The sequence below is a fragment of the Nomascus leucogenys genome, chromosome 25, assembly GCF_006542625.1.
Source record: "Nomascus leucogenys isolate Asia chromosome 25, Asia_NLE_v1, whole genome shotgun sequence".
NCBI lineage: Eukaryota > Metazoa > Chordata > Mammalia > Primates > Hylobatidae > Nomascus > Nomascus leucogenys.
The window spans coordinates 22,658,732-22,684,782 of NC_044405.1; the positions used below are offsets into that span (position 1 = coordinate 22,658,732).

The following is a 26,051-nucleotide window of genomic DNA, read 5'->3' on the forward strand; positions in this document are numbered from 1 at the left end:
CATTTGTGAAGTTTATGAAAAAAATTGGTTATGAACACTATCACAAGGTGGCAAAATCAAGCTTAGAAATCAGTGAGTGACTCTGCTGTAAAATAGTGTATATATATACACACTCTTTTTAGCTATACATTTATTAAACGCCATTAGAGTTGGTACAAAATACAATTTTTAGCTGGTGGCTCTCTACCGATTACAACGCAGCCAGCACAGCATACTTGGGTTTTCAAGCCTCGGGAGCTCACCCAGCAATACATAGCCAGGGAGAAGGGGTAGGCAGAATAAAAATCAGCGAAAGCCAGGATATTGATAAAGAGTTTTGATGGTTAAGGACAAGCAGGCAAATTAAGACTCCGGGAACCGAGAAGGTGTGCAGAAAAGAAAACCAGAGAGCTGGACGACAAGGACACAGTAACAGCACAAGGGGATTCATCTAAGGGGCATTCCGATGGAGCAGGCAGGCTGCGCCCAGAAAGGTGGGGGGGGTTGGAAGCAGATGGGCAGGCACGGGCGAGCGTGCACAGCCTGAAAAAGTTTTCATGATGGCTCCAGCCTAATTTCTCAACGCTGGTCTCGGGCGCCACAAAACCTGAGCGGCCCGACCGAGCCGGGTGCCAGCCTCAGGGCCGCCGGGCCCGGCGCAGCGTCCGGAATTCCTGCGATGTCTGGGGCGCGGCGGTGGCTCCTCCCCGCCCCCACCACGGCCTCCGCCGGCATTTTCCGGCTAGGAGGCCCGCCAGCCCTTCGAAGAACCGGCTCCACGCGCGGACGGTCGCGGCCGGCGGGCTTCCCGGGGAGAGAGGCGAGCGCGGCGCCCAGACCGCGGTGAGAGCTCTCCAGGCCCGGGCGCGCGGGGTGGGCTTCCCGGGTCCCCGCCCGAAGTCCGCGGCGCCCCTCCCCCTCCCCCGCCCGGGGCAGCCCGCCCCTCCCCCCGGCGCGGGCGGGGCTGCGGGCGCAGACGCGGAAGCGCGGGGCGCTAGGGCTGCGGGGGCGGCGGCACTGGAGGCCGCGCGCGCTCCCCGGGCCGCAGTCGGCGCGGGCGCGGGGCGGGGCGAGGCGGCCGGGAGGCGGCGGTCGCTCGCGCACAAGCCTGGCCGCCGCCTCGCCCCCCCTTCCCCAGCCCCTACCCTCCCTCGGCCTAGCCTTCCCCCTCCTCTCCCCTCCCCCGGGCGAATCACGCGCCCTCCTCTGACACTCGTAGCGGACCCGAGCTCCGAATTTATCCTTCACGTGACCCGAGGGGGTTGGGTGGTTGGCTGGGGACAGAGGGGGAGACGGAAAGGAGGGAACGGAATCTGCCGTTACCTGAGCAACAGGCCCCGCCCGCCGGCTCGGGGCCGGGGGGCGGGAGGAGGACGTCAGCACGTCAGCCGGGGTTTTGCGTTTTGATTGACAGTTGCTATAGCGACCGGGTCGGTCCGTCGCCATTTTGTTGGTTGGTTTTTTTTTAAACCCTTTCGCTTCCCGCCCGAATAATAATAAAAAGCCCCATTGGAGTGAGGCGGGGGTGGCGGCGGCAACCGCGGCGGGGGTATCCGGGGAGACTGCTGCTGTCGCTGCCGCTGATCGCGGCCCAGGTCGGCCTCAGGGAGCGGACACCCCGAGCGGGGGGTGCGGGCGCCGCCGCCGCCGCTTCTGCTGCTGCTGTTCCTGCTGCTGCTGTTGGTGCCGCTGCCGCCGCCGGCGAGCGGGCGGGACCGGTGTGAGTGCGAGTGTGTGTGTGCGAGGGAGCGTGTGCGAGGGCGAGTGTGCGCGCAAGTGTGCGGGTGTGTGCGAGTGTCTGTCTGTCTGTGCGGGGACTCGGGGGCGGGCGGTTCGGGCTCTCCTGGCGGAGGAGCCGCCGCCGCCGCCCGGGCCCCGGCGCTTCTCGCTGCGCAGGTTCGGAGCGCGCGCCATTTTGTGAGATTTACAAAATCCTCCTCGGGAAGAAGCCGCCGGCAGCAGCCGCCGCTCGGCGCCCGGCCTCGCCGACGCCGTCCTCTGCGCCGGGCCGGGCCGCGCGGCCCCGCCGCCGGGAATCGGGGCCCGGGGACTGCGGTATTTGCCGGGGAGGGGGCTGTCGCCTCCCCGGCCCCGGGCGCCGCTGGAACCGCGAGCCGAGGAGAGACTGAGCAGGCTGCGGCGCGGCCAGGAGCCGGAGCGCCGGGGGCGGAGAGAGGCTGCCGGGGCGGCGCTGGCTGCGGAGGCCGCGGCGGGAGCGGGAGCGCGGCGCGGGAGCCCGAGGCTGAGACTCACCGGAGGAAGCGGCGCGAGCGCCCCGCCATCGTCCCGGTGAGTGTCCGGCCCGGCCGCGGCCCCGCCCGGCCTGCCGCTCGGCTCCCCCGGCGGCCCGCAGCCGGGCCCGAGCCGGGGCCGGCCGGGCGGAGGGAGGGACCTGCCATTTTAGGAGGAGGCGCCGCGGGCCTGGGGCCGGCCGCCGGGGGAGGGAGCCTCAGGCCCGGTCCCGGAGGAGCGGCGGGCGCGAGCGAAGGGAAAGTTGCGGAGGGTGGGAGCGGGGGCTGCGGCCTCCCGGGAGCCGGGGCCTGGGGGGCCGTAGGCAGAGCCAGACCTTCACTGGCCGCCCGAGCGAAGGGGTGGAGGTTGTCTTCCTCCTCCTCCTCCTCCTCTTCCTCCTCATCCTCTTCCCCCAGCTCCTCCCTCGTCCCTCCTCTCGGTCCCCACCAGTGTGGGAACCGCCGGGGTGCTTCGCAAGGACAATGCACGGGTTAAGAAAATGGGGCCGGCTGCCGGGTGGGCGAGGACGGCGGGGCCGGGCCGGGCGCCGGCGAAGGTCGGGAGCCGCTGCCACGGAGGCCCTGGGGGTCGGCGCCGGAGCGAGGGTCACTCACTGGCCTCCGAAGTTGGGCGGGGAGCGCGAGTGTCCCCGGCGGCTCGGGGTGGAGGGATGATCTGCCCGGCAGCCGGGGGAGTTGGTGGCTGAGGAGAGGTGAATTTTCAGAATGGATACCTGTGTATCGCCACAAAACTTAACGAGTCTATTTATAGGCACAAACCCACTCTCGCTTCGGAGCCACCAAAGCTGCTGAGTAGCTCAGCACTTGGCGAAAGGCTCCTCCCTAATCTGAAATAGTTAAAAATGGTAAAATTAGTGAGTCAGTGACTCTGGTTCCTTGTCTGTGCCTTTCGCCCAACCCTAGGTGACACGAATCCCATAATCTAGGCATAGCGCAGGAATGCCAGCACCGTTTAGTTCTTGAATTCCGCCTAAATTGTCAGAAAATACGCCTTAGAACATTGTTTTCACAAGTGTCAGGCTCTGTTCTCAGGTTTTTCAGTGGATCGACCAGCTTGCCCAGCCAGTAGGAACTATTCCCATTTTACAGGTGAGGAGTGTGAGTCTGGAGAGGGGCACTGACTTGTCTAAGGTCATACAGCTGGGACTCCAGGAGCTAGGAGGCTGTAGCCAGTCTGGACTTGTGAATCATTAGGGTGTAACTCATTATTAGAAATACTGGCAAATTTTGGAGTGATTCGTATTTAATGACTCAAGGTTCTAACCTAGAGATTGTGTCCCCGTAAGGTTTTTAGCATGGAATTACCTTTGTGGCTTGCCGAGGCCGGACGGTAAGGTAATGGGGATGAGTCCTCTTAATAAACTTAGCAGGCCTTTTTTCCCCCCAAGAAAACTATGTAGTCAATTTTTGAATGAAAGGAATTAAAAATATTCCTTGGTGTGTTTTGTACTTCAAACAATTTTGATTATAGTCACTTTCTGAGTATTGATGAGTCATAAGAAAGTTTTGTGTAAAGTTATTTTTATTCTTTGAATGCTTAAGGGTTCCTCTGTGACCCTTTTATAGTTTATCTGTCCAAAGTATTAATGAATATATTTAGCATTTTGATTTGGAGGTGTTTTAATAATTCAGGGGAATTACCTTTAGCTTTTGTTTTCTTAAATTTCTCATATCTTGATTAGTTACTTTAGGAGAATGTTGTTTTCAAGTAGACTTTTAAAAATGTGAGACCAGAACTAAAGTTTCATGTGCTAAGTTTTTAAACTGCAGAAGATCATTTCAAAGAAACTGGTTATGAAAAAAGCTTACTTGATTATAGTCAAGATTTTTGACGTATACTTCAGGTATCCCAGTACTTTGGAGGATTTTCCCTGGTATATAGCAGTGGTGTTTATGGTAGCTGTCCAAATTTATTTATACTTCAAACTATGCCAGAAAGTTAAGGATTTCTGTCAATGTCCACACCTAGTTCTATTGTAAGTCTAGTTGTAAAAAGTTGATTTTTACCTCAAGAGAAGCATAAGCTCAGAGATTATTACAGGAGGAAGGGTCACCCCTTGTGTTTGCGCCATGAAGGCACACTCCTTTTTACCTGGTGAGTGTTGAAAAAATATTTGAAGGAATAGACCTGAATGAATGGTAATTATTGGTAGGGGTGGGAAATGGACTAAATGACCTAGTGAGATCCTTGTTTTGAGATCTAAGTGTAAGATCATCTCTTAAACCTTTTAACAATATTTTGGTGGAACCTATTAGAAACTTAACAAACGTATTATTGTGTGCAAGATATTTAAAAATAAGTCCAGTTTTTTAGAGGCAGTAACATTTAAGATAATTTAAAACATTCCATATTAGTGCAATGTCTTGTTAGGGAATGTGGACAGTAAAAACGACCATTTGTTAATTTTTTTTTTCCCCTCCAAAATATTGTCTGATGTTTGCTCCTTGGTGTTATTTATGGAGAGTTACTGTTATGGAGAGTTACTGTTATGGAGAGTTACTGTTTATGACTTAAAGATATGGGCATGGAGAGGCCTAGGTAACTGCAACAATGTAAGTAATTTACATTAGGTTTTTAGAGTGCTATGATTAGGCAAAAGGAAAATTCAAGATACCTTGTTATAAACATGGTATACAGTGACCTTTGGCGTGCATTTTGTTTTGTAACATGAAGAGTTAATTTGGATTGAATCTTGGTTTTCACTTGAAAACCATTTTTTTTAAGAAATAGCTTAGAAATTTAGATTGCCCTGAGGTGTTTTCGTGTGTCTATGGTTGACAAGTATCTAGTTATGAGAAGAAAATGTGGATAGAATTAACTGTATTATAGGCGAGAAGGGAATTGCCTTGTGTATGCCACCAAACACAAGATTAGTGGAAGAGTGGGCTTCACTTGTGACTTTCTTGGTGTTTGTGATTAGGTGTGTGCCAATTTGTCTTTGCTTTGGCATTAGCTTTCCTCATATTTTAGAGGGCTTTCACATTTCCTGTACACACACAGGAAACAGTTTCACCCCTCCCCAAGAAAAAACTTATCTAAACCCAGCAAAACTCAAAAACTTCCAGAAAGTCTTTATCAAGAACTTAGTTCCTCATCCCAAAAGTTGTATTAGTCTTATTTTGTAGTAATCATAAGCAGTTATTTAAAGTGAACCAAGAATCTTTACTTTCTGTTGAGTGTTTCGGTGATTTTACCTCCATATATGTTCGTCTATTTTCGATTTAGAAGTAAAGATATTACGTGAAACTATTAGTAATGTTTCCTGAAACTTGATACTAACAGTTTGCCCTGTGAAAGTGACTTGTGTGACCAGTATAATAGCACCTTATGTATATATGGTGGTTTTGCCTTTTAAAAGACTTCTTACCAGATGTTATCTTGACTGCTGGGCAATTTTCTGATGGCTAGAGAGGTGGTAATTTATAACCCAAAGCTTGCTCAACTTTGGATTAAAAAGTTTGGAGAGTTAAAATTTGTGTTTAATTACTTGGAAAAATCAGCAAATTATATTTAATTACCTTAAATTTCTCCTTAGTTTCTCCCAAATGAAGAAAGCTTTTTGAAATCTTGCCTTATGTCAGTGCTACAGTGTTAAGCTAGAGTTGTAAAGTTTACCATAGAGTGTTTGAAAGTGAAATGTAGACTTCATGTGACTAAAATAATCATTGAAGGTTCATATTGGGTAATTGAAGAAAGATCTTATTTGTTAATGTACTGGCTACAAGCAGCCTTAGTTTGATTGTTTTTTTTTTGTATATGGAAACAAAATGATTTGGAAATATTGCACTGTATAAGCCAGCTAGGTATTTAAGAAGTTTAGCTTTTGCTTTGAAATCCTACTTCCAGACTACTAAAACGAGTGAGAATTGTTTATTGGAGATAATACCCTACATTGAACACCTGAAATGGTGTGGTTTCTCTTGGGCATATATGTTTTGCTAATGTAGAACCATTTTGGTGTCTTGGCAATTGGTTCTTATACCAGAGCTGTGTATCTTCTCTTCTAGAAAGCGATATTTAAAAGTTTGTATTACTGTTTAAATTAAGTTTTGACAAGTTATATAATTTTTTTTTTGGTTTGGGGCAAATGCTCACATCTGATATATAGTGAGTAATAGCTTAAAATGTGTCTTTGTTCTTGTCAGTGAATATTCTTGTTTTATCTACCCATGTTAGAAAAGTTTGTTTTAATTGATTTTTTGGGGGGCCCAGTGAACTGGCTTAACATGGAATGAAACTGGCTTTCAGCATCAACTCTATTTTAAATAACATCCCTGTTCATTAAATAACCCCCTAATTTTTCTGAGTGTGTAACATTTCCAATGGCAGGATTTGATTTTTTAATTTTTAAAAAAGCCTTCACAAAAAGTTTTTCTGTATTATCATTATCTATATTATTTGATAATATAGAGCCATTTTGGCATCTTGGCAGTTGGTTCTTCAACCAGAGCTATGCATCTTCTCTTGTGGGTTTTTCACAAAAGCTTTTGCATGTCCATAAAATGTTATGGACATGTATGGTTAAGGCTTGCATCTTGGCACCCATGTATTTGGGTAAAAAGATGCTTGAGGCCAGGTGTGGTGGCTCACACCTGTAATCTCAGCACTTTGGGAGGCTGGGGGTGGGCGGATCACTTGAGGCCAGGAGTTCGAAACCAGCCTGGGCAACATGGTGAAACCCTGTCTCAAAAAAAAAAACGAAAACCAGGTGTGTTAGTACCGCCTGTAGTCCAGGCTGCTCAGGAGGCTGAGGTGGGAGGATCACTTGAGCCTAGGAGGTGGGGGTTGCGGTGAGCTGAGATTGTGTCACTGCACTCCAGCCTGGGTGACAGAGCGGGGACTGTCTCAAAAAAAAAGAAAGCTTAAACTGTGACATCTGTCTGTCTGCTCGCTATCCAGTTATAGACAGCAGTTGAGGCAGCATGATACTGTGGAAAGATCCCCTCCCCATGAAACCATGAACAGAGGCTCCAGAGTCTGGCTGATCTGAGTCTTAACAGGTTCTGTTGGCTGTGTGACTTTAGGCACAGTGATTTCACCAAACATCAGTTCCCTCATCTGTAAAATGAAGTTGATAGTAATTAGCATAGGAATCTTGTGAAAATTGAGATAATGCATGTACATTTCTTCATGGATTTCTTTCTCCTTCTTTTTTCTCTCCTCATCTTCATTCATACTCATTCTGTGATCCTAGCATAAATATTTTCTTCAGAGAGGCCTTCCCCAAACCAGGTAAGCTTCCTTGGCCATGCATTCTTTTTTTGGCCAAGCAGGACCATTTGTTTTTCTTTCGCAACCCTTACTGCAAATATAATTATTAATACATGTTCTTATTTATAATTGTTCATTAAATTTTGTTTAATATAATTGTAAATTTAATTTCTCCATTAGATTTTAAAGTCCATTTCGACAGGAATAAGTCTTTCTTGATCATGGCTATAACTCCAGTGCCTGGCACATAGAGAGTTTAGATTCATGGAATGACGGTGCGGAACCTGTATGTTGAATCCTTCCTGACTACCACTCCTTAGCCGTGTCATCTTGGGCAAAACAGCTTCTCCTCGCTTCAGTATCCTGTATGCCAGATACAGATAGCACTGGCTGCCCTGCCCAGGATTTTGAGAATGTGAAATGAGGCACTGTAATGAAGTGCTGAAGTGTAAAATGCCATATAAATATAGAATGGCACAGTAGCAATAATCTCAGTAATGGGGTTATTCATTGGGACGCTCTATTGTGACTTAAAGTAAGAGTATAGAATTTTAGCTTTGCTGAGTTGGTTGGTAGCTAATATTTAAGAGTTACGATAAATTTAAGCTTTCTTATATGTACTAGTTAGAATGTAGATGGGCCTGTTTCTGACTAAATACAGTGGCTTAAACGAGAAGTTTATTTTTCCTTCATAAAACAACAGGATAACTTATCTAAGGCTGATATGGTGGCACCATGATATGAGGGAGCTTGGTTCGTTCTGTCTTGTTGCTTTCCTGTGTTTACCATTTTCTTCATAGTACAAGGCAGCTTCCCACTGCATCCACAGTCCAGGAATAGGAGTTTGGGAAGGCACATTCCATCCCTTTAAAGACAAATCTGGAAGTTGCATACATGATTTTTGTTCATACCATGTGGGTCATAACTTAGTCATGTGGCCATGTTTAGATACAAAGGAGTCTGGGATATGTGGTCTTTGATAGGTGGCTATTTGGCTGAAAAGTTGTGTCTACTGAAGAAGGGGAGAATGGGGGATGATTGAACATTGCCTGTCACACTTTGAAATGTTTTGGGAGAAGCTTCTAGAAATAGACTTTGAAAATGCAGTGGATTGAAGTAGTTAAGTTTATTTTCTGTATGTAATCATTAATCTTTTAAACTATGGTATGTGAATTCAAATAGACCGTTATGCAAAATATACATAAGTGATCAGATTAGAAAAATGTAGCTATACTTTTAGTAGTGAAGGGATTTTGGGTCTAATAACAGTTAGTTTACTGACGCTTTATTTTCTGATAGAAACATGGTTCTTGATTGCTGTGCTTGTATCATGTAAACAATCTTTGAAATCTGAGCTTTTGCATTTAGTGTTAATAGTCCACTGGACCAACTATATGTCTTCCTGCTCATACCCTCAGCAAACAATGCTACAATAACACTCGCATGTTATCAGGATGTCATAAAGATTTGAGTCACCGAACACTGCAAGAAGGATGATAGCAGAGATATTTAAACATACATTTACTATCTAGTATTTTCCTCTTTAATTCCTGTGGGTTTGAAAAAAGAGAAATATAAATATCTAAGATTCCTTTAAACTATAAAATATTATTAGCTCTAGTACAGACTTGGGAAAACTAATGGTTCCCAAACAGTCTTCTGGAGAACTTGTCAAAGTTATAAGAGATTTCCAAGCTCAGATGCCTCTCTTTCTGTAGGTTTAGAGTGATGCTCTGGAATCTGTTTTGTTTTGTTTTTTTTTTTTTTGAGAGAGAGTCTCACTCTGTTGCCCAGGCTGGAGTACAGTGGTGCAATCTCGGTTTACTGCAAGCTCCGCCTCCTGGGTTCATGCCGTTCTCCTGCCTCAGCCTCCCAAGTAGCTGAGACCGCAGGCGCCTGTCACCACGCCCGGCTAATTTTTTTGTATTTTTAGTAGAGACGGGGTTTCACTGTGTTAGCCAGGATGGTCTCGATCTCCTGACCTCGTGATCTGCCCGCCTCGGCCTCCCAAAGTGCTGGGATTACAGGCGTGAGCCACCGGGCCTAGCTGGAATCTGCTTTCTTGAGGACTCCAGGTAATCCTGATGCAGTAGGAACATTTTGAGAAACACCGAGACAGTTCATTTCTCACATATTAGAGAAGGAGGTGGGTGCAGAGAAGCTGAGTGACTGATCAGTGCCTCAGAATAAGCAGGCCTGGGACTAGCGTTGTTTTTCCTGACTCTTGGTTCTTTGTTCTTTCTACAGAAGAGGGAATAAAGGGCGAGGTGTACAGAGTGCAGTGGGATTTTATAGAAATAGTTATCATCTTAAAGTAAGTATGTGGTTTTTAATGTGGGAGCTCATGTCTAGTGAATGGTTGGCCCAATTGTCCTTTTTGCCCTATAGAAAAATAATGTGAATATTTAAATACTCAAGTGAATGTTTAAAGGTGAAGTGAATATTTAAAGGTGAGAAGCTGAAGGTTTATTAAATAAGGTTTTGTTAGTATCAGCACTATTGTGGGCAGTGTATATACAGCATTAGAATAGATGAATAGGCAGCTACTTACTTGACATGATTAGAAGGAACAAAGGTAGTTCTTGTCCTCAAATTACTGCTTTCCTTTTAGGTTGCTTGTAATTTTCACTGTTGGAATTCATTTCATTAGATTAAAGTAAAATCTGGATTCCCTAGTTTAAAATTTTAAAATTAGAATATTCCTAGAGGAATATTCCTTTTTTTTTTTTTTTTTGAGATGGAGTTTCACTCTTGTCACCCAGGCTGGAGTGCAGTGGCACAATTTCGGCTCACTGCAATCTCCGCCTTCCAGTTTCCAGCAATTCTCCTGCCTCAGCCTCCCGAGTAGCTGGAATTACAGGCGCCTGTCACATACCCGACTAATTTTTTGTTATTTTTAGTAGAGACGGGGTTTCACTGTGTTGGCCAGGCTGGTCTCCAACTCCTGACCTTGGCCTCCCGAAGTGTTGAGATTATAGGCGTGAGCCACCACGTCCAGCCCTGGAGGAATATTCTTTACCTGTTATAAGGTTAACACTTTATTTTTATCAATTATTATTATTAGCCTGAAAACCCATAGCCCTAAATTGGAACAGGCATGCCTGTTTTTGCACCCAAAAGTTGCCTTTTGGCCCGCCAAGCCCCCCTATTCCTTTACCCATATAAACCTGAAACCGCAGGCCCCACAAGCAGACGACGAGATGAAGAACAGAACGACGGAACGGCGCAGCAGAAAGAAGAGAAAGAGTCTGAGTGCTGGGAGGAGTTCCATTGGGAGTGGTCAAAGGGGAGAACAGTCGCTTAGTGCAGGTGTCAGTCCAGAAATCAGAATGATGCTGCACTAAGAATGTTTTGGAAAGGAGGGAAGAACACAGTACATGTGCCCTTTACTGAGAAAAATGAAGGGTATGTTTAGGCCAGGCGCAGTGGCTCACGCCTGTAATCCCAGCACTTCGGGAGGCCGAGGCGGGTGGATCATGAGGTCAGGAGTTTGAGACCAGCCTGGCTAAAATGGTGAAACCCCATCTCTACTACAGATACAGAAATTAGCCGGGTGCAGTAGTGGGTGCCTGTAGTCCCAGGTACTTGGGAGTTGGAGGCGGGAGAATTGTTGGAACCCTGGAGGCGGAGGTTGCGGTGAGCTGAGATCGTGCCACTGCGACAGAGCGAGACTCTGTCTCAATTTCTTTTTTTTTTTTTTTTTTTAAGGGTATGTTTAAGAAATGTCATCTTGTGGTATGGTCGTGGGAAGGTTCATGTGAATATTCTCTGGTGGCCAGAGGTTGGTAGCGTTAGCTTGCTTCGATGGCTTCCTATCACTGAGAGCGTTGGTAATGGCATTGTGGGTAATTCTGCCCAGGACCCTGTGCTTGATTACTGGATTAGAGGGAGTGTCCCTGTTTTCTTACTGTCTTATTTGTTAGGGCCCGTATTTGAGCAGTGTTATCAAACATATAAGATACGGTTCTGATCATCTAGGATATTCTAGTTTTTAAAGAGATCCACAAGTAGTATAGTTTAAAAAAACAAGCCCTGTGGAATGATAGCAGATCATTTCCCCCTTTCACGTTCCGTAATAATAACTGTTCAGTTTTTCCTACCAGAAATGTATGCATGTGTATATATACACACACAATTATCTATATTATACTTTTAGTATGTATTGTGTTAGAAAACTATGTATGATCCCATTTTTTTAAGTGCATAGACATTAGGTGTATGTGTATGGGTGTATGTACACAGTGTTTATGTATTTAAAATCCAAACCAAATGGGATCATACATACTAAGCACACAGTTTTGCAACTTAAGCTTTTTATTTAGTTAGTTAGTTTTTGAGATGGAGTCTCGCTCTTTCCTCCAGGCTGGAGTGCAGTGGCGCAATCTCTGCTCACTGCAAGCCCCGCCTCCTGGGTTCACGCCATTCTCCTGTCTCAGCCTCCCGAGTAGCTGGGACTACAGGCACCCGCCACCACGCCCGGCTAATTTTTCGTATTTTTAGTAGAGATGGGGTTTCACCATGTTAGTCAGGGTGGTCTCCATCTCCTGACCTCGTGATCCGCTTACCTCAGCCTCCCTAAGTGCTGGGATTACAGGCGTGAGGCACCGTGCCCCGCCAGCATTTTTTTTACTTGACCTATGTTAGAAATATTTCCATGTCAGCTTACAGAGCTCCCATTTTTTAAAATTTGGGACAGAGTCTCACTGTCACTGAGGCTGAAGTGCAGTGGCACGATCATAGTTCACTGCAGCCTTGACCTCCTGGGTTCAAGCGATCCTCTCACCTTAGCCTCCTGAGTAGCTGAGATTATAGGTGTGCACCACCACGCCCAGCTAATTTTTAAATTTTTTGTTAAGACATAGTCTTGCTATGTTGCCTAGGCTGTTCTTGAACTCCTGGCCTCAGTGATCTTCCTGTCTTGTCCTCTCACAGTGCAGGTGTGAGACACTGTGCCCAGCCCCTATTGTTTTTAATGGTCGGAAAGTATTCTGTTTTATGGATGTACCTCTATTTAGTCAGACTGCATTAAAGGACATTTAAGCTCATATTTTTGCTCTTTTAAACAACGCTGGTGTGTACTTCTTGCATGTATAGTTGTGTTCTGTGAGTATTGGCCATAGGATGTCTATTTATAAGGAAAGTGGCTGGTTTGCCAGGTATATGGATATTTGAATATGTATTGCCATATTGTCTTCCAGAAAGTAGCAGTAGTTTATGCTTTCACCAGCAGCGTCTGAGAGTGTATAGTTTCTCAGATCTCACCAACACTGTTGTTATCTTAGATTTTTGTGGATGTAATAGGTGAATAATGATGTCTAGTTGTTTGGATTTGCATTTCTTTAATTATGACTGAGTTTGAACACCTTAAGTTGTACTATAAGATTTTAATTTTAAGTAAAATAATTAATCCTTCATCAGATATATGTTATAGTTAAAGTATTTTCTGGGGCCAGGCTTGGTGGCTCATGCCTGTAATCCCAGCACTGTTGGAGGCTGAGGTGAGCTGATCACCTGAGGTTGGGAGTTTGAGACCACCCTGACCGACATGGAGAAACCCCGTCTCTACTAAAAATACAAAATCAGCCGGGTGTGGTGGCACATGCCTGTAATCCCAGCTACTCGGGAGGCTGAGGCAGAATTGCTTGAACCTGGGAGGCGGAGGTGGTGGTGAGCCGGAGATCGCGCCATTGCACTCCAGCCTGGGCAACAAGAGCAAAACTCTGTCTCAAAAAACAAAACAAAACAAAAAGTATTTTTTGGGTTCCCTTTATTTCTTTACTCTGTTGATTGAAGAACTGATGTTTTGATAAATTGTAAATGCCTACAGAAAAGGGGGCTCTTGTTCTTCAATTGAGTAAACATTTGCATGTCCTCTGTATGGGATATGAGTCGTGGTAGAAGCTTTTGATTACAAAAGTGAATAAGGTTTGGTTACATCTGCTTTTAATGTTGAGATAGGTGTGTGAATACAGGAAAACTTGAACACAGAGAAGACCATGGCCGTTAACAGTTAGAGGGGTTGACACGTGGAGACCTAGAAGAGCACAGGAAGTAAGACAATTATGGGGATTCGAGAGTGCATTGTGGAGGAGATGGGACTGGGTCTCGATCTTGAAGAGTGGATAGGCTTTTTATGGTGGAACCTGGGGACTTGACAGTCTGCTGGAGGAAGTCATATGGGCAATGGGTGGTGGTGGGAAATGAAGGTGACTTTGAAGAATGACAGAGTCATATGCCTGGAGCATCAGATGAGGGAGAGAGGGAGGGAGAGTGAGTTTGGTATGCTCAGGGAGTGAAGGGGATACTTTTGGACATGAGAGTGGTGTTGAGTCTTAAATATTATAAAGAATATGAATTTGGGGCGATTGAGGGTTTTTCAGCAGGGATTAGGACAGATATGTGGGTTAGAGGGAGGTGACACTGTAAGAAGGAGGGTTTGGAAGGCAGGACCATCCTAAATGTAATGTATAGGCATGAGGGAATACGAAGAGGTGAAAAGTGGAAGACAGATGGGAAAACCTTAAAAATATTCTTAATTATACTTTAATTTCCAACAGACCAAAGTGAGTATTTCTGGATTCAAACAGCAACATGGCCAAGTTTTTGGAGATAGGAAAAAGAGTATTAAGCTTTGTTGGCAGTATAGTAAAAGGTTCTAGGAATGCAGTGATTAGGTTTTAGTGGGACATGGAAAATATGTCCTACTGAGGACCTGAAGGAACTGTTGAGGAACTGAAGATAGAATTATTATGGTAGTTCAGACCTTACATTAGGAACAGGTGGAAATAATTGCAGCACCATTAAATATGAGCTAAAAAATAGGGCAGTGGGAGAAGGCAATGTTTGAAGCTGTGAATCTGTAAAGGAAAAGGTTGTATCATAATTCATGGTTTGGAAAATAGAGAGTAGCTGAGCATGTGAGCAATTTCATTTTTTTCTGAGCATCTTAGTATTTGCCTGAAAAAAATCTCATATTCTCTTTATTTTTGCATGTATCCTAATTGGAAGATTGGTTATTTAAAAAGCATTTATCTTGTAGAGTGATAGAACTATTTATTGAGCACCTGCTGGTGCCAAATATAGAAGAACCTGCGGCCTGGCAATCAGTGCTGAAACAAAGGCCACTCCTGTCCTTGCTATCATGGATGTTACGTTCTGGCTGGGGGAATCTTTAATAGTTCTTGACTAGGCCTAAGGACTTAGTCTAGAATAGATATAAATTAAATTTTCCTTAAAGCGAACATAGAGTCTATAAAATGGAATAATTTTTGATGTTGCTTTTTGAAGGTCAAAAAATTTTTGTTTCATTTTGGAGTCCTTTTAACAGTTAATTTTGACTTAAAAGTTTGTTTGAATAAAAATAGGACTCTATCCCTTAAGACAGATACTGTCTGTTGAAAAATTTATTCTCATTTGATTATTTTCCCTTGAAAAGAACAACTGTTTAGCACAGTGGTGTTTTTTACTTTATCTTTACATCAAATGTTCGTTATTGAGAGACACTGCTTCTGTGATATAAAAGATTGTTTTGTAAAAGTTTGTCGAAACAACAATGGTAAGAAAACTAATAGAATCTCATTGAGTATTTTACAGTTTAATTTTTTTTTTTTTTGTATTTCGTTGTTGTGGTTCTGTAGTACAATTTAAAACATCAGTAAAGTTAGGTAAATTTACCTAGGAATTGGCCTGAAGGCCCACAGTTACTCAGCAATATTAGAGACAGCTATGCAAAGGGAGAAGCCAGGCGTTTGAAAGATTCATGGGAGACAGTTTGTAGGAAGGCTGTTTGCTGAATAAGACAAAGATACAGACATGCAAAGTAAAGGATGTGGGCCTATAGGGAAGGTCAAAGAATAAGGAAAGTTCACTTGAGTGAGCAGAAATGGAAGAGGGATTTAAGCAAATAGATGAACAAGAATTCTCTCTCCTGAAAAAAAAAACCTACAAAATTCTTTAATGATTTATTATGACTTTTAGGGTAAAGACCACAGTAGTCACAGGACCTGTAAGCCCTGTCACCTGAATGATCTGGCTCCAGCTTACTTACTGCCTCTTCTCACCGGTCTCTGGATCATGTGACTGTACTGGCTCCTGGTCTTTGCATATGCTGCTTCCTTGGCTTGGAATCACCACTGCTATCAGCTCTTCTATCCCTTCTGTCAGCTCTTCGTTTTAAAAATCTCATTTCTCCTTGTACTCTTCCTTCATAACGCTTATTACAGTTGGTAATTTTTTAGTGCTTATTTGATTAATGCCCTCCAGAGATCAGGACCAGTAGTGTTTTGCTCTCTTTTGTAATTTCAGTGGTTGGCAGGGTGCTTGGCACATAGTAAACACTAAATAAACATTTGTTGAATGAATCAGTGAACTACATGCTTTGGTCTTTACTAGTTGGTCTCAAGGACCAAAAACCTACAGTAGGAAGATGTTTGTTGGACTAAGAGATGAGCAGGAAATATGAGAGCTTTGAGGAAAAAGGAAAAGATGAAGTTTTTTAAAGATACGATTAGAAAGTTCTATGTAGTCAAGAGAAAGAAAATTATTCATGGAATAACTCAGCAAATGCATATGAAATGCCTACTATGTATTGAGAATTAGATACTGGAAATGTGGAGTGGAAAGATTCTGTCTTCTATATTAAAGGAGTGTATAATTGTAGTAGTTTACTGAAATGGGGACAGTCCTTAGTGGTTGTTTGGAGCAGGTGTAAGTTGTGGAGAGGGATCAGCCTGGATCAGGATATTCTTCACTGTTCTAGCTGACACAGTGAAGTTCATTCAGCAGTTATATCTGGAATGTAGCTCTGGCATTTGTAGTAGCTTTCAGGTGCATATCGAATATAAGTGCTATAGCCAGGTGTGGTGGTGCGCAGTCCAGGAGCCTGAGGCAGGAGGATCGCTTGATTCTGGGAGGTTGAGGCTGCAGTGAGCTGTGTTTGTGCCAGTGTACTGCAGCCTGAGTGAGTACACTTTGAGTGAGACCCTGACTCAAAAACAAAAACAACAAAAATCTCTGTAGCTTTGATTATTTGTTTAAAGACTGACAGAATAGTTAAAGTTCATTTGGATTCTTCTTGGCTTTAACTTCAAGTTTGGACAACAGAACAAGAATGACGAAAAGTTTGTAGTATGGACAGGTTTTCAAAAGAATGAGTCGTGTAGTTAGAAAATTGAAGCTGTTGATCTTGTCAGGTGAATGAGCTTTCTTAAAGCTTATAAAGGGTTATGTTTGAATATAGTTTTGTAACCTTTTTCAGTGACTAATTTCTGCAGTAAATATTTGGAAAAGCAAATCATCACATAATTCCTGCAGGTCTCTTTGCGCCTGGCTCCATGCAAGGCTCTTGGGACATAATAGTGAATCAGATGGATATTCATGGTTCCTGCCCTCATGAAGCTTTCTTTCTTTCTTTTTTTTTTTTAATTAAATTTTTTTTTATAGTGATGGGGATCTCACTTTGTTGCCCGGGCTGGTCCAAACTCCTGGGCTCAAGTGATCCTCATGCCTCAGCCTCATGAAGTGTAAGCCACTGTGCCTAGCAGTTGAAGCTTTCAGTTAGTCAGAACTCCCTGGAGTGAGTGTAAAGGAAAACCTGGCTTGTGGATTGGGTGAGCAGTTCTGTTGATTTACTTGTTTAGTTTTGGTAGCACCATTTTAAACAACTTTAAACTACTTGTTGCTTTATTTCTGGTAACATAGGGAGTGTGGGATCACACTTACTTTACCAAGGTAAAATAAAAACTTGAATCTTCAACCTTTTGGCAGATTATTTTATAAAAAAGGTATTCTTGTAAATCTGAGTTTCTCCTCTTAAAAAGCAAGCTACTATTTAGGAATAGTAGCAATAGCTACTATTAATCAGTTACCTGCAGCAGACCAGCCACTGGCCTACTGAATGAATAACTATTTATTATTAGTTATTTTAATATACCTAGAAAGTGATTGGTATTATCCCTGTTTTGTAAGTTTCAAGGAAGTAAATCCTAATAGTAGATTGCATATGCCACCTCCAGATAATAAAAAGCCTAAACAGTTGTTAAGTGCCGTAAAGTTGAACATTGAGAGAAAAAGAGTTTCTGTAAGCCATTGACTGAAGAAATAGATAAAAGTTCTGGCATGCTGGGATTGATACCTTGTGCTGTTGGTTCATTAGTTTTTTTGGATTATAAACAAGATAATCTAACACCTTTCTATGTTTGGGGAAGTCTTTATCTTAGGAGTCTTTGTGGGAGGGAGAGCGATCTCCACCATTAAGAAAGCTAATTGTTTACTTTCCCCACCACTTTTTGCAGTTAGGATGCAATCCTGTGGCCTCCATGGCTGGTGTGCTTGACTACCTCAGAGGCCAGTGATTTGCAGAGGCAGGCGGTATGTAGAAGCTGTATTCTCTAGTCAAGGAGGGATGGGGATGGGATAGCAGCTTATCTTTTCCATAGGCAGCAGTGACTGAGATTCCAGTTGCAACACTTAGTGCCTGGTGTTGGTATCAGTATAAGTTGCAGTGCCTGAGTCTCATTTGGTCTTCACTGGACCATATCTGTGGTTTGAATTTTGGTTGTCCTTGACTATGTAGCTTTCCAGCCTGGTCCCCATGGGGTTTTCTGTGAGTTGCCTAATACACTTTAATAACTTCCTTTCAGCTTAAAGCCAGTGCCAGTTTCTTTGTTTGCAACTAAGAACCTTTACTTGGAAGATGCTAATTAAGACAATAGATAATTCCAAGGAACTCTCCTGGGTCAGGTTTACCTGAATGTAGATTAGAATTTACTGAGAAGAGTTCACAGTATATATTAAGTGAAATACTTAGAAACCTGTGTATTGATTTAATTAGTTTGCTGAATTTGAGTGCCTCTTCTTGGCTGGGATATGTTTTAGGTGTTAAGGATACAGGAGTGACAAGATTGACAAGGTCCCTGCACTCACAAAGCTTATGTTCCATTGTAAGATGTAAACAAGAAAGCAAATAACATAATTACAAAAAGTGATAAATGCCATAAAAAAATAAAGATGGGGTGATGTGATAGGTAATGGGTTGTGTGTGTGTGTGTGTGTGTGTGTGTAGGAGTTGTATCTTAGTGTAAAACATTTAAACTTCAGTGTCAAGAATCATGGCTTCTGCTTTTGACTATTCTGAATTTGCCTTCCTACTGTAAACATCTAGAAAACTGGATAAAACACAGGGAACAACTGTTTTCAGATATCAGGTAATAGGTAGCACAGAACTGTGATCCCTGACAGATGGGAACCAAGTGAGATGAGCCCTGTGATGGCCAGTTTTCTGCTTGAAGGCACTTTTCACACCTCAGTGCAGGAAGGGGATCCTAGATAAAGCCATGTGGCCCCACTAAGTTGAGAAAACAAAGATTGGAGTTAGGGGTAACCAAGGGTGGTTGTCATTTGAGGAGCAGAATTCCAGAGAGGAGGGAGCTATGCTGAGAAAGAGTTCTTATACATCTACTTAGTGGTCCCCTTAAATGTTTGATTGTACATGTATAAGGTGAAGTTTCACAAAAGAACAGTTTCTGGGGGAGCTGTAAGCAGAACAAATCTCAGAGTTTACAGAGGGCTGAGAATTATTTGAGTACCTTGTAACCAGAGTGGAAATGCAGGATTCATTGAGACCCCAAAAGAGTTATGTCTTAGTAGTGGGGCTAAACTAGTCCTCAAGTAAAGACTCTTCACTTTGCCTGAAAAAAGCTTAAAAGCAATCCTTGAAAGAAGCAAACTAATCTGAAACTAATGTAATTGCCTGTTACTACAGTGCCCAACATTCTTTAAAGGAATATAACAGATCCCAATATTAACCATGTAAAATGTCCAGCATGCAATCAGAGATTACTAAATGTGTAAAGAAGCAGGTTAACATGACTCATAATTAGGAGATCAAGCAATTGAAACCTAGAACTCACACAGATGTTAGGGTTGACAGACAAGGACATTAAAACAGTTATTGTATTTCATATGTTCTGAAAATTTGGCAGAAATGTGGAAGGTATACAAAAGACCCAGATCAAACTTTTAGCAGCAAAAATTATAATATGTGATATGAAAAATATACTGGATTGCATTAATGGTATTTTAGACATTTAGAAGGAAAGATTAGTGAACTTGAAGACACAGAAGAGAAAACTCAGTCAATAGAAATAGTAATGACAGGAAATAGGATTAGCAGACAAGGTTGTTAAAATGGCTGTCATAAAATGCAGGATCAGATTGTGGTTAATGTTGACATCTTGGACGTGAGGTTTGTTTAAGAATAATTGTGACAAGCAGAAGTTGGCTTCATATATACATCTACATGAAGTTAGAGTAGTTGAAAATCAGTATTTGAGCAGAGCAGGGAGTATGGTAGAAGAACTTTATTATGCAGCAGTATATTTATCTCTTGCTAAATGACAATATCACCACAGAGTTAGTAGCTTAAAACATACACTTCCATTTATTATCTCAGTTTCTGTGGGTCAGATGTCTGAGCACAGTTTAGCTGAGTCCACTGCTTTAGGGTCTTAGAAGGCTGTAAAGATGTTGGCTGAGGCTGTGGTCTCATTTGAGACTTAACCACAGAAAGATCTCTTCTAAGCTCATATGGTTGTTGGCAGGATTCTGTTCTTTGTACACTGTCAGACTGAGGGCCTCAGTTTCTTGCTGTCAATCAGCAAACATTTGCCATCAGTTTCTTGCCATGTGGTCCTTTCTGACACACCCACTTAACTTCTGCAAAGCCAGTAAAAGAGTCACCTTGCAAGAGGTGTACATCTTACGTGTCATAACCGTGGACATGACATCCCATTACCTTTGTTGTAGTCTCTTGCTTACAAGTCACAGGTACTGCCCACACTCGGGGGGAATGGTCTGCACAGGATGTGAACACTAGGAGGTGGGTCATGGGAGCCACCTTAGAGTCTGTCCATCAAAGTTCTCTGAACTTTTCTTTCTTATCGCTTCATGACTTGTTTCACTGGAATTTTAGAGCTATTAGGCTTTATTGCTTTAAGAAAGCACTTTTAGTATTACCATACCATGTTCTTCTAGTTAATGGAGAAATTAGTCTCAAGGATTTTCCCCCTGTTTCTGCTCTTCTTCCCTAAAATTTGCTCTGCAGACCACTCCTCCTTGAGATGGTATGAAGGAAATAAGCCTGGGGAAAATTACCTTCTTGGAGATTGACAGCTCACATTAGCATATTGTAGGAAACCTTTGCACCCGTTAACATAGTTAGGACAATCTTTATTAAACTTGCCCTGAGCACTTTATAAACGTACACATACCACTAGCCAGTAAGGTATTGTTTTCATTTAACCTATGATGAAACAGGCTTAGAGGTGAACTAATTTTCCCATTTTAAATGGGAAGTGGTTGATAGGGTAGGATTCAAACCAGGCCTTGGTTTCCACTCTTAGATTTTGTTCTGTATTGCTTCTATATTATGGTGAGTTGTATAATTATTTCACTATATGTTAATATTACAAGGTAATACTAATAGAAATAAAGTGCACAATAAATGTAGTGCGCTTGAATCATCCCAAAACCATCTCTCCACCCCCAACCCCCACCCTGTCCTTTGAAAAATTGTCTTCCACGAAACTGGTCCCTGGTGCCAAAAAGGTCAGAGACCGCTACTGTAGAGCAATACTTGTCAAACTTTCTCACATCGGGGCCTTCATGGACGAAATTGAAAACACTGTTTTGGGTATTCTGAGGGTTTTAGGGGATCTTTGCATATCTAAAACATCTGTGGTGCTGTGTGCCACACACAACAGTTGGCAAGCTCCGCCCTATAGGTAATCACTTTTTCCTCAATTCTTTTAGCTGCTGCTTCAATTTACCTCTCTATTCTAAACAATGTGCTTATTGTATCAGGATGCTTTTGGATTCAGCTATTGAACCTGACCCGTACTGGCTTAAAATAAGCGGACTCAACTCACAATTGGAATTCCAGGGGACAGGCTCAGGGGCTAATTGATTTGGTAGCACAGTGATGTCTTCAGGGCCCCAGGTTTTCTCATTTCCCCCTTTAGTCACTGGCAGGCTCTATCCTCAGATTAATCAGATGGCTGTGGCAGTGTCAGAAGTTGGATTCAGATGCAACAATGTCCATGGGAAGAAGGGAAAATTATTTTTCTTGTTGCTGGATAAGAATGTGCAACCTTGGCCTAGGAACACGCCCTGGATTCAAGAAATACTCACTAGAAAGGGAAATGGGATTACATTTAGACCAGTTAGGCTCACTCCTGGCACTGGGCATGCCGTCCTTGAGCACATGTCTAAATGGACGTGGGTCTCCTGGCACTGGGCATGCTTTCCTTGAGCACATGCCTAAATGGAGGTGGGTGTGCAAGTGGGTTCTGAACAAAATTAGCTTCTGTTACAAAGAAAGAAAGGGAATTTGGAGGCCGGGTAGGCAACCCTGTCCCTATTTTGTATTTGACTTAAGATTTAAGACATTATTTGTTGATTTTATTTAAGGTCGATGAGTATTTAACATTAAGCCACCTATCACACTTTTTTCTTCCAGCTCCTGATTATAGTTATATAAACTTTTTTGGTAAAATCAATATTCCGTGCTTAATTATGACTTAAGTTTTATTCACCATAAACCAGATTGTGTACTATGACTACATTTTCCACCTTGTATAATCTTGTTTTTCTAAGAGTTAGTAATTGTTTTTCCATTTGCTTTGTTTTCTAGTACTTGTAAGTTTTCTCATTCTTTTTAGTAGCCACTCAATATAGTTTTGGTACAATAAAAAATATCCGGCAGTTGTTTTTGTTCCCTCTTAAGAACCATCTTATAGAGCCTCAAACTGCTCCTCTATGAAATTCTTGCTCTCTGGACCTAATAGGATCCCTTTTGCGTGTTTTCCAGCATGTTTGGATCTCCTGTTTCCTGGCTCTCTGGCCATTATCATTTCTGTTTTTATCCTTCGTTTTACTGGAGGACATCTTTCAATACTTCCTGAGAAAAGGGTACATGGGAGGCTAATTTTTTGAGATACTGTCAGAAAATATCTTTAATCTACTTTCATTTTTAAAAGTTTTGACTGGGTATAGAATTGCAGTTGGAATGTATTTTTACTGAGAATCCTGTATGTATGGCTTCATGGCCTTCTAGCTTCATACAGCAGATACAGTTTGAATTTTGGATTTTGTTAAAAAGAAAACACAACACTATGGAAAAGGTAGAAAATATAATGAGCTCCTTGTACTCATCATTCAAATTCAACATGTGTTAACTCATGACCTCTTTATAAATGTCTGTGTTTTGATCTCTCCCTCTTCCCTTCATGACCTCCTTATAAATTTCTATGTTTTTATCTGTCCCTCTTCCCTTTGATTTTTTTTTTTTTTTTTTTTAACTGTTGCCCAGGCTGGAGTGCAGTGATCATGGCATACAGCAGTTTCGACCTCCCTGGGCTCAGGTGATGCCACTCAGCCTCCCAAATAGCTGGGACTGTAGGCACATTACCACCTTGCCTGACTAATTTTTCTGTATTTTGTAGAGACGGGGTCTTGCCATGTTGCCCAGGCTGGTCTCAAAACTCTGGGCTCAAGCAGTCCACCCACCTTGGCTTCTCAAAGCACTGAGATTACAGGCATGAGCCACCGGCCGGACCCTGCCTCATTTGCATTTGTAAAAGCAAACCTAGACGTATAATTTCACTTTTGAAAATTTTAGTGTGTATCTGTAAAAGATAAGGATGCTGTAGCACCAGTACCTTTGTCATACCTTTAAAAGGTTAACAGTGAGTCTTCCAGTATCCAGTAAGAATTCACATTGCCTTGTTTGCCTCATCAATATTTTTTTTAACAGTTTATTTAAATCAGGATCTAAGCAAGGACCAGAAAGTGCCTTGTTTGACAAGTCTTTTGAGTTTTTTTTTTCTCCTTTTTTTATTTTTCAGAGCCTCGCTCTGTTGCCCAGGCTGGAGTACAGTGGTGCGATCTCTGCTCACTGCAAGCTCTGCCTCCTGGGTTTATGCCATTCTCCTGCCTCAGCCTTCTGAGTAGCTGGGACTACAGGCACCCACCACCATGCCTGGCTAATTTTTTGTATTTTTAGTAGAGACGGGGTTTCACCGTGTTAGCCAGGATGGTCTCGATCTCCTGACCTGCCTCGGCCTCCCAAAGTGCAGGGATTACAGGCGTGAGCCACTGCGCCTGGCCAAAAAAGTTTGTACTTTATTCTTTTTTTGAGGTGGAATCTCATTCACTCTGTTGCCCAGGCTGGAGTGCAGTGGCCAAAAAAAGGCTTTTAAATTAAAAAAAAAAAAAAATTTTTTTTTTTAAGAGATGGAGTCTTATTGTGTTGTCCAGGCTGGTCTTGAACTCCTGGGCTCGAGTGATCCTTCTACCTCAGCCTCCCAAAGTGTTGAGATTACAGGCATGAGCCACCACTACCTGGCCTTACTTTTCTCTCTCTCTCTCTTTTTAAAAAAGTATATATATATTTAAACAAATATATACTGCAGTCTTGACCCTCCCTGGGCTCAGGTGATTTTCCCACCTCAGCCTCCTGAGTAGCTGGGACTATAGGCATACACCACTATGCCCGACTAATTTTTTAGTATTTTTGGGAGAGGCGGGGTCTCATTGTGTTGCCCAGGCTGGTCTTGAACTTCTGGGCTCAAGCAGTCTGCCCGCCTTTGGCCTCTCAAAGTGCTTGGAATACAGGTGTGAGCTACCGTGCTGGCTTAAAAGAATATTTTTGATTCGAGGTTGGTTGAACGTATGGATATATGGAGGACTGTTTTTCCCCCTCCCCGTCATAGCGTTGTCTCAGTTTCCTCCGGATTCCTGTTTTTCTGCTTGTTTTGGTTTCTTTCCTGGATGTTGGCAGCTTTCCTCAAATATTTGGCCATCCTTGGGTATGTGGCTTGTATTTAGGAGTAAGGCATAAAGCTGATGGGAGCTGTTTGCGAGGGTGAGGCTTGTTCGCTGGAGGCTTAGTAGGCGGATTGGTGGACCCATGAATATGAGTATCCCTAAGGTTTTATGGCAGTGCTCTTGGGTCTCAGGTTGGGGTTGTGAATCCCATGCTGGTGTTCTGCAGGCGGAACTGTGGAACGAGAAGGGCTGGCGTGCACAGTTCTGTCTAAACACTCTTGCTCACTTCTGTAGTATGTACTTACTTTTTTTTTTTTTTTTTTTTTTTTTTTTTTTTTAGAGACAGGGTGTTGCTCACTTGCCCAGTATGGAATGCAGTGTCACAGTCACAGCTCACTGCAGCGTTGAACTCCTGGGCTCAAGTGCTCCTCCTGCCTCAGCCTCCCAAAGTGCTGGGCTTGCAGTTGTGAGCCACCGTGCTCAGCCCTCACTTTTGTTTTCAGTCCTGTGCCTCAAACCTATTTTCTCTTGTGCTTGATACCTGTCAGTACCAAGTCTCCATATTCACTGGTCCCCAGAGAATATGTCTTTGATGTCTTTGGAGCTAGGATACTTGCCATCTTGGATGGGGTTTGGGCCGCAATTTTGGGGTCTTACTACCTTTATTTATTTTTCTTGAAAATAACTGAGAAAACTTGCAGGTATGGTACAAATAGCTTATTTTCTACCCCATTTAAACGCTGTTAGCATGAAGTCCATTATTTGAATACTGTAGTACATTTTTCCTACAAACAAGGGCATTCTCTTAGATAACAGCAATACAACCATCAAAGTAGCAGTTTAACATGGAGACATTACTGCTATCTAATCCATATGACTCCATTCCGTTTTTGGCAGTTGCCCCCATAGTGTAGTGTTCTTTATGGGGAGAGAATGTTGCCTAGGGTCACTTACACGTTTTGTCATTACTGTTTTTCTTTTTTTTGAGACAGTCTTGGTCTGTCACTCAGGCTGGAGTGCAGTGGCATGATCTTGGCTCATTGCAACCTCCGCTTCCCATGTTCAAGTGATTCTCCTGCCTCAGCCTCCCAAGGAGCTGGGATTATAGGTGCCTGTCACCACGCCCGGCTAATTTTTTGTATTTTTAGTAGAGATGGGGTTTCGCCATGTTGCCCAGGCTGGTTTTGAACTCCTGAGCTCAGGCAGTCCGCCTGCCTCAGCCTCCCAAAGTGCTGGGATTACATGCATGAGCCACCATGCCCAGCCTGTTGTTACTGTTTTTCAACTGTCCTGATTTAGAACAGTTTCTTACCTATTCTTTCTTTTGTGATGTTGATATTTTTGAGGAATACAGGCCAGTGATTTTAGAGTGTTACCCTCAGTGTGCGCCTGGTGTTTCCTCATATTAGATACAGATTAGATGTCTCAGGCAGGAATGATGCTGTTTTGAATTTTGATGAAGTTTAATTATTAAAAGTTTCTTTTATGTATTGTGCATTTGCTATCAAATTTCAGAACTCTTCCTAGTGCCCTGGTTCTTTTGAATGGAGAATGGCATTTGGAAACCTATGTCTGAATGTTAGGTGTGCTTGGTACTGTTAGTGTGTGGACGCTCCTCGGCTTTCAACGGACAGAGCCAGAGAATATGTGCATGTCCTGAGCCTCCTGTTCCTTAGCTTTCCAGGTTTGGGGATACATGAGCTAGTTTCCTTGACATCTCCAACGGTAGACACTTATTCTGTGGCTGCCTTTAGTCTCCTAAGCATGCCACTACTGTGCCATCT

At 43.2% G+C, this 26,051-nt stretch overlaps 1 protein-coding gene across 3 annotated transcripts in view; it reads left to right on the top strand.

The window, feature by feature from the left end:
* Window positions 1–1,564: 1,564 nt before the first annotated feature.
* The window catches only part of DYRK1A (dual specificity tyrosine phosphorylation regulated kinase 1A), a 148,085-nt gene continuing 123,598 nt past the window's right edge, over window positions 1,565–26,051 (top strand). Inside the window, exon 1 of one of the 3 annotated variants that reach the window (XM_030806388.1) lies at window positions 1,565–2,268. The gene's annotated coding sequence lies outside the window, so the exon portion shown is untranslated. The remainder of the gene's footprint in view (window positions 2,269–26,051) is intronic. The other 2 variants (XM_030806386.1, XM_030806385.1) reach the window with 2 other exon arrangements.